Raw genomic sequence first — 12458 nt, 5'->3', positions numbered from 1 at the left:
CCGTTCTATCAAACCAGCCAAACGCTACGCGAACGTTACACCGCAGTCAGCTCTGTAAATCGAAGTCCTCGTCAGCGACGCAGCATGAATTATCCTATTTAAAAAATGATCAAAGTTACTCTACTTTTTGACGTTCTAAAGGGCCAGGATTTTGACAATGAGTTGAAAGAAAAATTCGTCAGTTGCCATTTTTACCATTTTTGCCATTTCATATAAATTGTGCAACGTTGTGTAAAATTCTTGATCTAATTAATAAATAGATGTATTTCGTAAAAGACGCAAATTAAGCGATAAGTTAATATAATCAAAAAGATGAAACTTAGGTAGAAAATTACTCTACCTATGAAATATTGTACATTATTATATATTTCATATATTTTTGCATATTACATGCATTTTGAGTATTTTTATATCTCTGAAATTCTTCTAAATTCATAAATATCCGTAACCTAGTCATCTTTTAGAAATAATTAAAGCGAAAACGAGTGGAGAATCCATTATATCATCCTCGGTTAGTATAAAATGAATATTTATCGTAAATCCATTATCTGAGTCTCCTGTTATTTCATTAAATTTCCTATAAATGTGCAACGACTCGCAGTTTCAAGATAACCATCATAAATAAGCTAGAAGTTCTATTTGCACAGTACTACTGTACATTTATCTCCAAAGTTCTTCAAACTCGAAATTCAGAATGAATTAATTTCGAGTCGAACTGTACCAACACTGGTCGCCCGAAACTACAATAAAAACGAGCGAGATGGACAAAATTACACGTGAATTCGTGGGACAGTGATCACCAGCCAACAGAGAGGGTTAGAATGGGGCGAAAAAGTTGCCAAGCATCGTCGCGGCGCGGAACTGAAACCGCGACGCGTGCAAAATTAACGACGCAGAAACGACAGCCTCGTTTTTCGTCTCGCCCCCGTTCCCCACATTCTCCAGCCTCGAAATTCAAATGCTCCTATTTTTCTTTTGCGTCGAGCTGCTGGCTACCATAGGACGAAGAAACGCGAAAAAGACGCGATTTTTCGAACAGCGCGAACAACAGAGTAAATGGTTGTGGGTTTCTTAGAATTCCCAGTGCAGCTAGCTAGCGAATCTAATTATATGGGAACCGTTCCGTCGTCGTGCCAGACGCTGACTTATCGCCAGCCGACGCGGTAATCCGCTAATCCACCTAACAAACTAGCGCCACGACGAAACCTTACTACTCCAACGAATTCGAGTCGCCGCGATGAGTCTCCTTTCTTTCGTGATTAATTTGGAATTAGTTTGGCACAGTCTATGGGTCTATTGATTGTTGCTGGAATGTTGGGGAAAATTTATATTTTATTATGAATATTTATAAACAACTAGTTAATTAATACTGAAATAACTAAAGTGACTAAATTATAATTTTCAATCCTTATCCCTAATATTAGAGTCTTTTATTTCTTGACATCACTTTCATTTCAATCAAGAGGAAGCCTTGTACGATTGGAACGAGAATTCAACAATTCTCGTGTTTTCCTCACGCTTGAGAGATTTTCTACTGATCGAAAGATACAATCCGATGGAAAAGTGTCGCAAGAAACGCGACAGAGTTGAGGAGGTTGCCTAAACTTCGAAGAATACATCTTTCAACAGCCAGCCAATGTTCTCTTCTCCCTGATATCTCCAAAATTAAATCATGTACCCTAAACGATCTTCGTTTTCTCGATCCCATTAATCACCAAATGTATACCCCCCAAAGGGGCTTCCTCTAAAATTCGAGCAGAAGAAAACAAGAAATCGATCAGGGGTAGTAAAATCGATAGAAGCGACAGTTTATCGGTCAGTTGCACGAGGAGGCGCTTATCTTCCGGCAGTTATTGATTCCGCTTCGGTTATCTTGAAGGAGGATCGCCGTCGAAACGGCGGACGGATGCACGCGGAGAACCGTGAGGTATATTTCGTGGGTTGGTATTCAGCGTTCTATGGTCGAACAGCGCTTCTGTTGGCCAACTTAGAAGCTGGTATCCACGTTGCAATGTTTTGCTGGCGCGTCGCAGCGCGTTCAGCCAGTAAAAAGCGAGTCGTGAAATTGGAAGCCAGCCAAGCGATTGCGGAATCGGCTAGCTCTCTTTAACCTTTGGCCTATTGCACGGGGTGTTGTCGAGCCTGCGTCCCTGTCACCATCCTCCAACCCTCTTTATTTCATTCTTTGCCCCTCTCGTTCCTCGATTCTTCCTTCTTTCGCGCCTAATTTTTTACCCCTCTTTCTTCCTGTCCTTCTTCTTTACCCTTTTTATTTTCTTTCATTTTTCATTCGTTATTTTCTATTCCCCTTGCTCACTGTCTTTTTTTTTCCAAGCATAACTCCACACCCACACTTTTTTATCGACGTTTCTCATCCCCCAGTGTCGCCCCTCTTTCAGATTTGCTTCTTCCCTCCCTTTTTCTTTTTTCTTCTCTTTCTTCTTTCCTGCTCCTTCGGCCGATTTGCGATCCCTATCAATCTCTCTCTGTCTGTCGTTTGTTCTAGCGATGGGAATGACATCCTCGCGATGGATTCCGACAGGAAATGGTTGATAGAATCGATAAATAAAAGAGCTTCTTCGGAGGGGTTATCTTCGAGAAAGTAGGAAGATTTGTTGTTACTAGATGGCGGATATATATGGGGATTCGTATTTTTAGGGGCATTATTTATATAATGGAACGTTGTTTAACGTATTCAATATTAAATCAGGTGCTATAGTGTAGACAGGGATAATTGATTAAAGCGCTTATTACATAGATTGAAAATTAACTAGTTTAGAAAATTCGAAAAGCTCTAATTTTGTAGAATTTATCGTGCAAAAAGGAAGAGTACTGGATTGGATTTGAGAGCCGTAGCTTGGTTCAGTTGCTGAAACTCCGTGTATATTCCGGAATATATTCTAGATTATTATCGACGTAGCAGCAAAAGACTAATACAAAGATGACCAGTACTTGTATACGCACAATCAATTTGAAATTTTCTTTCCACCAGTGTAATATTTTTATCGACGAAACAAATCTCTGCTTGAAAATTCTAATTTTGTCTTCGTGAAAATAGGAATTTGCATAAACATCTCTAGTCTGATTATTACATTTTCTGTAGAATATCAAATATTTTTGAGGCTGCATCTCCTGTTTTCATTATATTTTATTTCATATATGTATATATATACTCTATTCATCATAAAATATTTTTGCGCCATAGTATTCCGTATAATATTTTTTTGAATGAACCAAATTTCTTCTATTTCCCGAATTACGTAGCTTCATAAAAATAGGAATTTCCACAAACATTCACGGTCTAATTATCACGTTCATTATAAAATACTCAGTATACCAGCAACTATGTCGTCTCTTGTTTTCGTTACATTCTCGTAATTACGGAAAAATTCTGGCTAATCCCTGAAAGGGTACAATTAAATAATTCCTAAAAATGTTGCACGTTTATCCGCGAAGAAATGGGTCGAATAGAATTTCCAGAAGAACCACCAAATTAGTTTCATCAGTATCTAGCTTGTGTCGTGGTTTCACGCGCCCCTATTCTTCCACCCTTGTCAGCTACTCTGGAACTCGTTTTCCCAGTGGTTTTTTCCCGGCCTTTGTTCCGTCATCGAACCAACGATGTTGCTGTTCCTGGTACGCTTGATCGGTGAATAACCGACCCTGTGATCGAGAGATAAATTCTTTTTTCCATCGGGGCTCCGAGATCCATTTAGGTGCGGATCGAAGGGGATGAATATTACGTTTACATCGGGGAACGATGAATTCGACACGATGTCTCTACATGAATAGCAGCGGGGTTTCGTTCCAGCTTTCATTTTAGAAATGGAGCTTGTTATCTGCTTTTCACGATGAACACGAATAGGGATTTTATATAACTAAACTGTTGCGCTTATCTAATAATGTTTAATGCCTGAAACTTCGCGCGAACTTACACGCGAAAATATCCGAAGAACGAGCGCCATTTCTCGCAGCAACTTTTTCATACTTTCGTTAGAAGATAATGAAGTTGTTAAAAAATATCTGGCAATACAGAAACTAGTGTTCCAAGCGAGTACGACGGGCTTTAATTTTCCGCTTTTGTGTCGCTAATGTTGCTAATGTCTATCGATCGAAATTGATTTGTTGAAGGTAATTGTGGAAAATTGGAAGATTGTAAAATTGATTTTCGATGAGAAACTCGTTACGACGAATAGTTATTGCCAAAGTTCTAGCGAACAATCGAGGGACAGGGCAACGGATCTTCGAAAAAATCTATCCACCCTTAATTACGAATCGACATAAAATGGATCGTGGCTCGTTAGAAATATTATTACGTAAATGAGAAACGAATCACCATCGTTTGCACGAGCTCTGATTATCTTCGACTGTAGCATCTCCATTTAGATGCATAAAACAATAATGCGAAAAGTCGCAGGCATAGAAATCTCGCGTAGTCGGAATGTTTAACGAGAACTGCGAGCAGAGACGAAGAACAGAAAGCGAAACGAGATCGAGGTACAGAGAACTAAATAACATAAAGAGCGAGTAAAAAATGACGCACGGGAAAAAAGCGCGGGAAAAGGAATACGAAGTGTGAAACAAGTGTGAAACACAGGTTGAGAGAGAGAGAGAGAGAGAGAGAGAAAGCTACAATATAAGAATGGAGAGGAAGAAAATGGATGAGACAATTAACTGAGAGTGACACGTTAATAACGAGAACGAATTGAAATGTATTATTGTTACATTTAAATACAGTATCAACTGCAAGGATTTTCTGGTGCGGATGTATTATCTCTCTCGCCTGTCTTCCCTCCCTTTGATCTCTGTGCGTCTTCAACATCTACCAGACCGGCGTCGAAGTTAATTACACACAGTGCCACAAAGTGGCACGAACCGGTGTCGGAAACAGTTGAGTACACAAGCTACGTCGAATACGATTATTCGCGACGATAAAAGATAGTCCTTTGATTGTTCCGTTTCACTTCATAATGACAAATATGATGTTTGAATAATCATCAGAAGAATAAGCAAAGGGTAGTGGGAGTTTCTCTCGTGTCCCTTTCGCTTCGATTACGCTGACTGTCGAAAGTTTTCAGCGTAAGTTATAGCTCTATCCCGATATAAATTATCGAGTTATTCGAGTTGTTCTTGATTAATTTTATTTTTTTATTTTAAATGAATTTTTAATTTGATTAATTTTTAAATTAATTTTATTTTTGATAGAATTTTTCTTGCAAAGCTTTCGTATAAAGTACGCAGATTTCTAAGGAAAAATATGGTGCATATTAGCAGCGTATACTTGTGCAGTGAATTCTTATTTTCAGAAACTTTTTGTCTCAACGATACGACACGGTTTTTCTTTAATTGGAAACTTTTAGCAGCCACGAAACATATTTTCTAACAAGACAAGAAGATCCACCGTGACTAATGTCTAGCTCGACAAAGGCAAAGATCGCCGCGATTGCCAGAAATGGACAAAATTTGAGAACACTAAGAATCGTACACGAAAGTGTTTAAAAGAGATCAGACTGAGACCACATTGCGACAAGCGATCTTCCAAATTTCTTATTCCACGATGTTTGCTGACTGTGTTTGTCTGACGATGTTTGATGAAACGAGATGGCTGATCGCTGAATAAGAATGGAGCGAAAATCGGCGACATCGTAAGCGACTAGAAGGAAAAGAGGAATGGGCGGTTAATACGAAAGAAAGAAAAGATTGCCGCCAGTTGGAAAAAAGAATATTTTTGCGGCGGATCAATTCAGCCGAGGCAACCGCCTTTGGTTGGTTGTTCCGTTAAAATGCGGGATCACAATGCCAGCGGCGGATAGGGGTGAAATATTTCAGCGCGATGCTCGAGGAGATGGAGAGGACGCGTTCGTCGGAAAAAACGACGGCTCGATTATTTTCGAGAGCCTCGGATTTCAATTTACCATGTTCACCCTCTGCTCTCTCTTTCTCGTGTATTTTCTCTTTTATTCGATCCGATGTGTGTCAATTTGCGTATGTCGAAGTAGCTCTTAATTGAAAAAGGAAAGAGAAAGGGAAGGAAATAAAATACAGGAACGAGTGGTAAAACAAGCCGGCAGAGAAGAGTGGAGGGAAAAAACCGAAAAAAGAGTGGCGGCGTGAAAAAATAGGGGGCGCGAGAACAAACTTAACCCTTGTCGCACGATGTTTGCGATCGACTCTGCCATCCAGCGCGATTGCTTTCCTGACCTTGACTAGTATTTAATGCGAGAACCTTCCCTTTCTTTATTTTTTCGAGGAAGATAAGAGAAAGATAACAGATACGAAAAATGTTATTAACGGATGAAGATTTTGGAATGTGAAAACTTAGTTATACATTATACTTGGTGATTTTAAGAAGTCGTTGGCCCGGAAATTGTGTAGTGAGAAAATATAATATGATACACTTTATGAGATATTACGTACTATGATCAACTTTCCGAAACATTCTGCATGTGTAACGTATTTGGAATATAATATGAAATCTGTCTTCTCGTATTTACATGTAATTTACAGCCATGTTTCATTCCAGAATTGAAATTCAACATAGGTTTCTTTCCACGTATAAACCGCGCGATGAAAGATACAAATCCGAAATAGAAAGCATAGTACGGTAAAAAAAATACTAAAAATTAATAAAACCACGCATTAAGGTGTAACAAACACTATTTGACAAGAATAGACAAAGAAAGATATACAACGAATGAGCGAATTAATTTGCAAGTGAATAAATTTTCACGTACGATTTTTAGTAATGTTTTATCGACTTTTCCAGCAATTATTTTTTATATTTATATTACTTACTTACAGACTGGTTGTATCGTCGAATAATCGTCAAAAAATCATCGTACAATTTTGTCTATTGAGTGGCGAACTGTTCATCGTCGCAAGGTTAGAGAAGCAGATAGTCGAAGGGGTCGAAAGTGCTCGAAAGTTTGGAAACTTCGTTGATTTCCTGAAATTACCGTGGCAGAGATTTTCGTGTTAGTCGAGAGTGATCGTGCCAGATTCGTACGCGAACCTAATTCCCCTATGAGTTAAATCAGGTATTCAAAGGTGGAATCTCGTAGATCCTAATTAAAGAAAAACCATTCCGCGAATCAAAGAAACCAAACCTTCTCGATTCATTCGTCAGGGTTGGAATAGGGGTTCCGATACGTCAATCGGCCTCAGGCACGAAAGCAGCCGAGCTTTCGAAACTTTGATTAAACTCCAGACCACGCTAGGCACTTTAAACTAACGATTCTCTTCGATCATGCCTGCTAAGTGACGAGGAATGGTAATTCACGATCTTTCCGCAATTTTGTTCTACGTGAAGATTATTTTTAGATGTGACACCGAAACAATAAGGGAAATTGGTCTATGTGGTCTGATTAATTTTGAGAAACGAGATTGTTCGCCTATGGTTCTTTCTTTCCTCATTTTCTCGTTCATTTTTCTTCGAGATTAGAATTGTTGAGGTAATCAGAATGACCAATTCGTAATTTTTCATGCAGGGATGCGTTTTGGAGGATCTGAATGATTTTTTTTTTTAATATTTATCGCAAAATATTTAAAATTTTTGTAGAAATATTTTGTAAAATATATTCTATTATCTATAATAAATATATTCTATATATTATTTTGTAAAACAATTTCTTCGGTAGAATATAAGTTTTGCAAGAGAAAGGATCTTCATCTTTTCATCATTTTTTTTTCTCTACACGACAATCTTTTGATAGAAATTTTCCTACGATATTAAACATCGCTTTGTCCATTAAAACGAAAGCACAGAAAAGAATGGGAACATCTTATTCGAATATTTTGTTGAAAATTTTACGTTTTAGTCGTCCAATATTAAACGCGCTCAAATAACTACGGGTCCATTTGACTCTTAGCACGATACAGAAGCGAATAAGATCGATCGAGAATGGCGAGGCAAAGTGGAGCGTGGCCTTATTCGCGAGTGACTCGTTAAAGATCGAAGACAACGCGCATTGTCCGAAAAAAAAGTGAAATTCTATAGGTGAGAAAATCGATGCTCGATGCTGAAAGCTTAGATTCTGAGAGGAAAACGAAACACGAGAGGAAAAAACCGGGGAAACATTGGTAACTGTAGAAATAGAGTTTAACGGAGGTTGACTGGCCGATTTACGAGGTAAATAAATTTCGTGAAAAAAGAGATCCATCCAAGCAAGAGTCTGCTATTTCTATGGGTATCCGTGTGTCCACAGTTCCCTATGGAACCATTATTATTATCGAACACGCGAAACGCTACGAGACAATGGTCGTGGTGGAGATTCGAAGAAACCGGCTCCCTTTTACCCCTTCCGACCGGAAATCGCGTATTTTCTCTGGCAGTGAGGATGTCGATTGCGTCTTCCAGTTGACCAAGCGGAAATTTACAGCAATACTAACCATCCTTTAGTTTCGTTCAAAGTTCGATGCGGCGCGCAACTCCTTTTGTCATATTTCCATCATTTTTCTTGTCATTGTCAATTGCGAGGAAAAGTTGAAGATGATAAGAGAATCATACCGTTACGTCAGTTTTATATTTTTGTCGCAATTTTCGCTCGACTCTTGTTGTTACATGTATTTCTTTGTTTTATTACGGAGTTGTAACATAATATTCGTCCATTTTCTTCGTTCCGTGGTGTAACGTCATCTCTCCGGCGCTTTATCAATTCCACGTACACAAATATTACGTATCATTTTAAAAGCTACATTTCAGCCAGTCATTTCGATGAAAGTTCGTTACGATGCGCCCAATACCTTTTTAATGAAATTTTAAACACGTTGTTATATATAAAAGGAAGGAAATTTTCGATATATTTCGGTTTTATCGAGAAGGGAAAAATACGTGGGAAAATTATGGCCATCGTATAATAAATATCGGGTAACGATATAAATTCTTCAACGTTTGCAATTCTCTGTGTTTTACAACCGGTATAATCATATTTCGGTCTCGGTAAAAGTCAACATTAATTTCGTCAAAAGGTATTTACAGTGCTAGGCCATAAATATTAGGGCATCTCGTGATATCATTTACAGTTAGCATAAATTGAATGTTTTTCGTTGTTTTTATTTTCTAATTATTTTATTATAGCTTTTATCATTTTATTTTATTATAAATCTGTTATTTTACGCGCATCATATTCCAATAGACGTAACCAACACAATACAAAAATACAACACAAAATAAATATAAAAATGTTTTTAACGATGTTTTCCATGTATATCCCAATATTTATAATCAGTAGCGCTTTTGTTCTAGATAATTATAAAAAGGAAAAAAGACAAATAAATTCAAATCCCTCGTTTCGAGCATATCCGCGAAAGGATTAAATCAAACCCATTCTCATATTCTGTGTCACAATTCAAAACGCTAAGACGGTACAAAGGAGGGAAAGGAAGCTTTTCTCGGACATGTAGCAAAGCAGACAGGACATCCAAACTCTGCTAGTTGGCAAGTAGAATGTCCTGTCGCCAATCAGACGCGGGTCTCGCGTTTAAAGTAGCCTTGACACCATCGCATGGCCCCAGGGTACGACGTCGTGCAGAAATCACAGAGATACACGTGGACAGGATGTCTCGGTCCGGTTCCCAAAGGACTATGACCCCAGCGTACAGGACCTTAAACTCCCACCGCACCCTGCACCTCTTCTCCCTCCGCACTGCGTCACTCTGACTACAACTGGATCTGGGTTAGCTGGTAAAATCAAAGTCCACTGTATGCGATTTCTATATTCCCAAAATAGAAGTTTCCCGAGACGGATCTCTGTATCCCAGATCTTTCTTTGGAAGCTGTCCAAACGTATACTTTTCTGCTTTATATAAAATGATGCAAAAGTGATTCCGATACTGGCATTGTTTGCGAAACAATTTTTCGGTGTAGTACAAATAGAAACGTTAGATCGATAGTTTTTATAAGATTTTATTTATAGAGAGCTTCGCTTTTTGCTTTATTTATTTATTTTTTAATGTAACTGTATATTTCGAACGTATACTCCTGCTGTATACAGAGTGATGCAAGAGTAACGCGATAGTAGCATTCGATGTTTGGAAAGCAATTTTTGGGAACAGCTTGGTTAAAAATTCTAGCACGGATCAATATTTCTTATATGATTTTATTTATAAAGAGTGTCACTTTTTACTTTATCCAGTTTTTTCTAGAATGCATTTGTCCAAACGTATATTTCTGCTACGTACAGAATGGTGAACAAATGACACGATACTATAAACATTGGATATTTTGAGGAACAGTGGGAATAAAAATATTGGTGTGGATAAAATTTCCTTGGTAAAAAATGTGTATTACATTGATATTAAATTTGTTAGGAAGAGTAGCAGTTTCGATACAAAGCGTATTAAATAGAAAACTAGGGGTAGTTTAGTACAAATTAGGGAATTCGTTCTTCTATTCATCCCTAGGGGATTCGTCCCTAATTCCCTCCCCCCAGTAAATTATCTCCATTAAACGAACGAATTTACGAATAGGATAATGAGCGCTGTGCTATCCACCATTCACGTTGAACATATTTCGTTAAATGAACATTTAAATAAAACCTAATCCTACATTGTCCACGATTATCTACGTGTAAACAAAACATCAAAATCGAAACTATATTTTCCCATAGTCCATACCCATCAGGTTAATTAACAAGAATAATAATTACCTGCTGCGACGACGAAGAACACAAACTCACAGGAAACTACATTACCCCAGAAGCGTATAAAACAGCGCAAAGTTTCAAATTAATTCCTGCAGCCCCACAAAGATTCCACAGAATCGTATATTTCTCACATCATCCAAGGAAAGAACAACGTTACACCGTCTAAAAGGCTCACAAAGAATCTCGCGTCCCACTTTCCCATCCTCTCTTTATAAACTTCTTTCCCATCAACAACCGCGTTTCCATGTTCACAAGGTTGCGCAAAGAGAACAACGAAAGAAAGAGAGAGCGTATCGAGAAGAAGGTAATACACGGGGAAAACGTCTAAATGGCCATTAAGCTACCACCAGCCGTAAACACAGAGTTCGGCTTACCACTATCTAACAGAAAGTAAGGGAGATAAAGGGGAAAAAGGAATAGGGCGATGTTAAAATTTGAAAGCGCGTCGCGATCCTCTTAGTTACCTCGGCTCGCTCGTAAAAATCGTTTTTAAAGGATAGTCGTGGTAAAATAAATGTCGTCCGCTGGCCTAAGTGCTCCACCAGGTAGATGCATTATGCATCCGAGTCCGAGTGTCCTTCGAGCCTCGAGGAAGATGGATTTCGCGGAAGTGAAAGGGGATCCTGTGTGTCTGGCATCCGGTGAAAAATAGATACAACGGATCGAGTACCTGTCCTCTTCTCCGGCAGCTTGTAAAACACGTGTCCAATTTTTGTAACCGCATGGCCGATGAATCTAGCTGAAAATTCCCCACGAACGTTCGAGCGATAAAGAAGATGGATCTAGGACTGCGATCTGGCAATACGATCTGATCGACTATCACAGACGCCTGCCGCTACTTTTATCAGCAGGAATTTGATAAAAATTGCTGGATGGATGTGGATAAATGGATTAAAGGAGCTAGAGAGTAGCGAGAGAAGAATATTCTAAAGGTGCGCGAGATTGGAGATTGGTCGGGAAACGAAAACGGAAGCGGCTGGATCGACGGCGTCACGCGTGACGGCTAGTGTACAGCGAGAGGCAAAAGCATTTTCCTATATTTCAGTTTAGCTTATCGCGAAAACAAAAATGTTTGTTGTATTATCGAATATAATTATCAGTATATTCCAATATGAGTATGTACAGTGGCTACCAAAACTATTGCGCGCATATTTTTATTTTCCGAGGAAAAATGAATTTTCATGTAAGAGTATTATTAAATGATACGAAGTTTAATATAGTTCTCTTTTTATTTCTATCTTCTGACTGTACGAATACCTTTGCCAAACTCACTGTAGACGCCAAAATATGTCTATGTGTGCACCGTGTGTAGCTTGTACTACTATCGCTCGTAACATTAAACAGTATACCCGGATTTTTGGAGGATTCTCTTCAAAATATCGTTATTTGTCTTCCACTTATAATCGCCGCCGAATTCATGTTACGATTTTAATAGACTGCGAATGAAATTCTGAGAATAATATAACAGAGATAAAAGGCGATAGAACAATTCCATCCGCTTAAAACAATATTGAGCGATACGATGGAAAGAAAAATCATAAAATCATAATATAATAAAACAACTTTCTCAATTACCCGCACGAAAGAATGATAGACACACCAGGATTAATAGATACCTCCAACCCCTTATATTTGATGAAATGTATTTTTTCATTTTTCACCTCCGTGTTTGCACTCCATCTTTTTATTCCAGTCGTAATTTTAGCTGAGATAAATCTGACGATAAAAACAAATCTCTAAGCTCTATAAGCGAAATAGTCTTTCGTTATTAAAGCAGACTTGATAAATTTACGATTTAATAAAGGAACAATCTTT

General features: G+C 38.3%; 1 protein-coding gene across 7 annotated transcripts in view; it reads left to right on the top strand.

Annotated features, from left to right (window-relative positions):
• The window catches only part of LOC126925044 (venom dipeptidyl peptidase 4), a 512928-nt gene that overhangs the window by 279441 nt on the left and 221029 nt on the right, over positions 1-12458 (top strand). The window lies entirely within an intron of this gene.

The sequence above is a fragment of the Bombus affinis genome, chromosome 15 (genome assembly GCF_024516045.1).
Source record: "Bombus affinis isolate iyBomAffi1 chromosome 15, iyBomAffi1.2, whole genome shotgun sequence".
In the NCBI taxonomy this organism is placed as follows: Eukaryota; Metazoa; Arthropoda; class Insecta; order Hymenoptera; family Apidae; genus Bombus; species Bombus affinis.
This window is presented reverse-complemented; position numbering and strand designations above follow the sequence as displayed.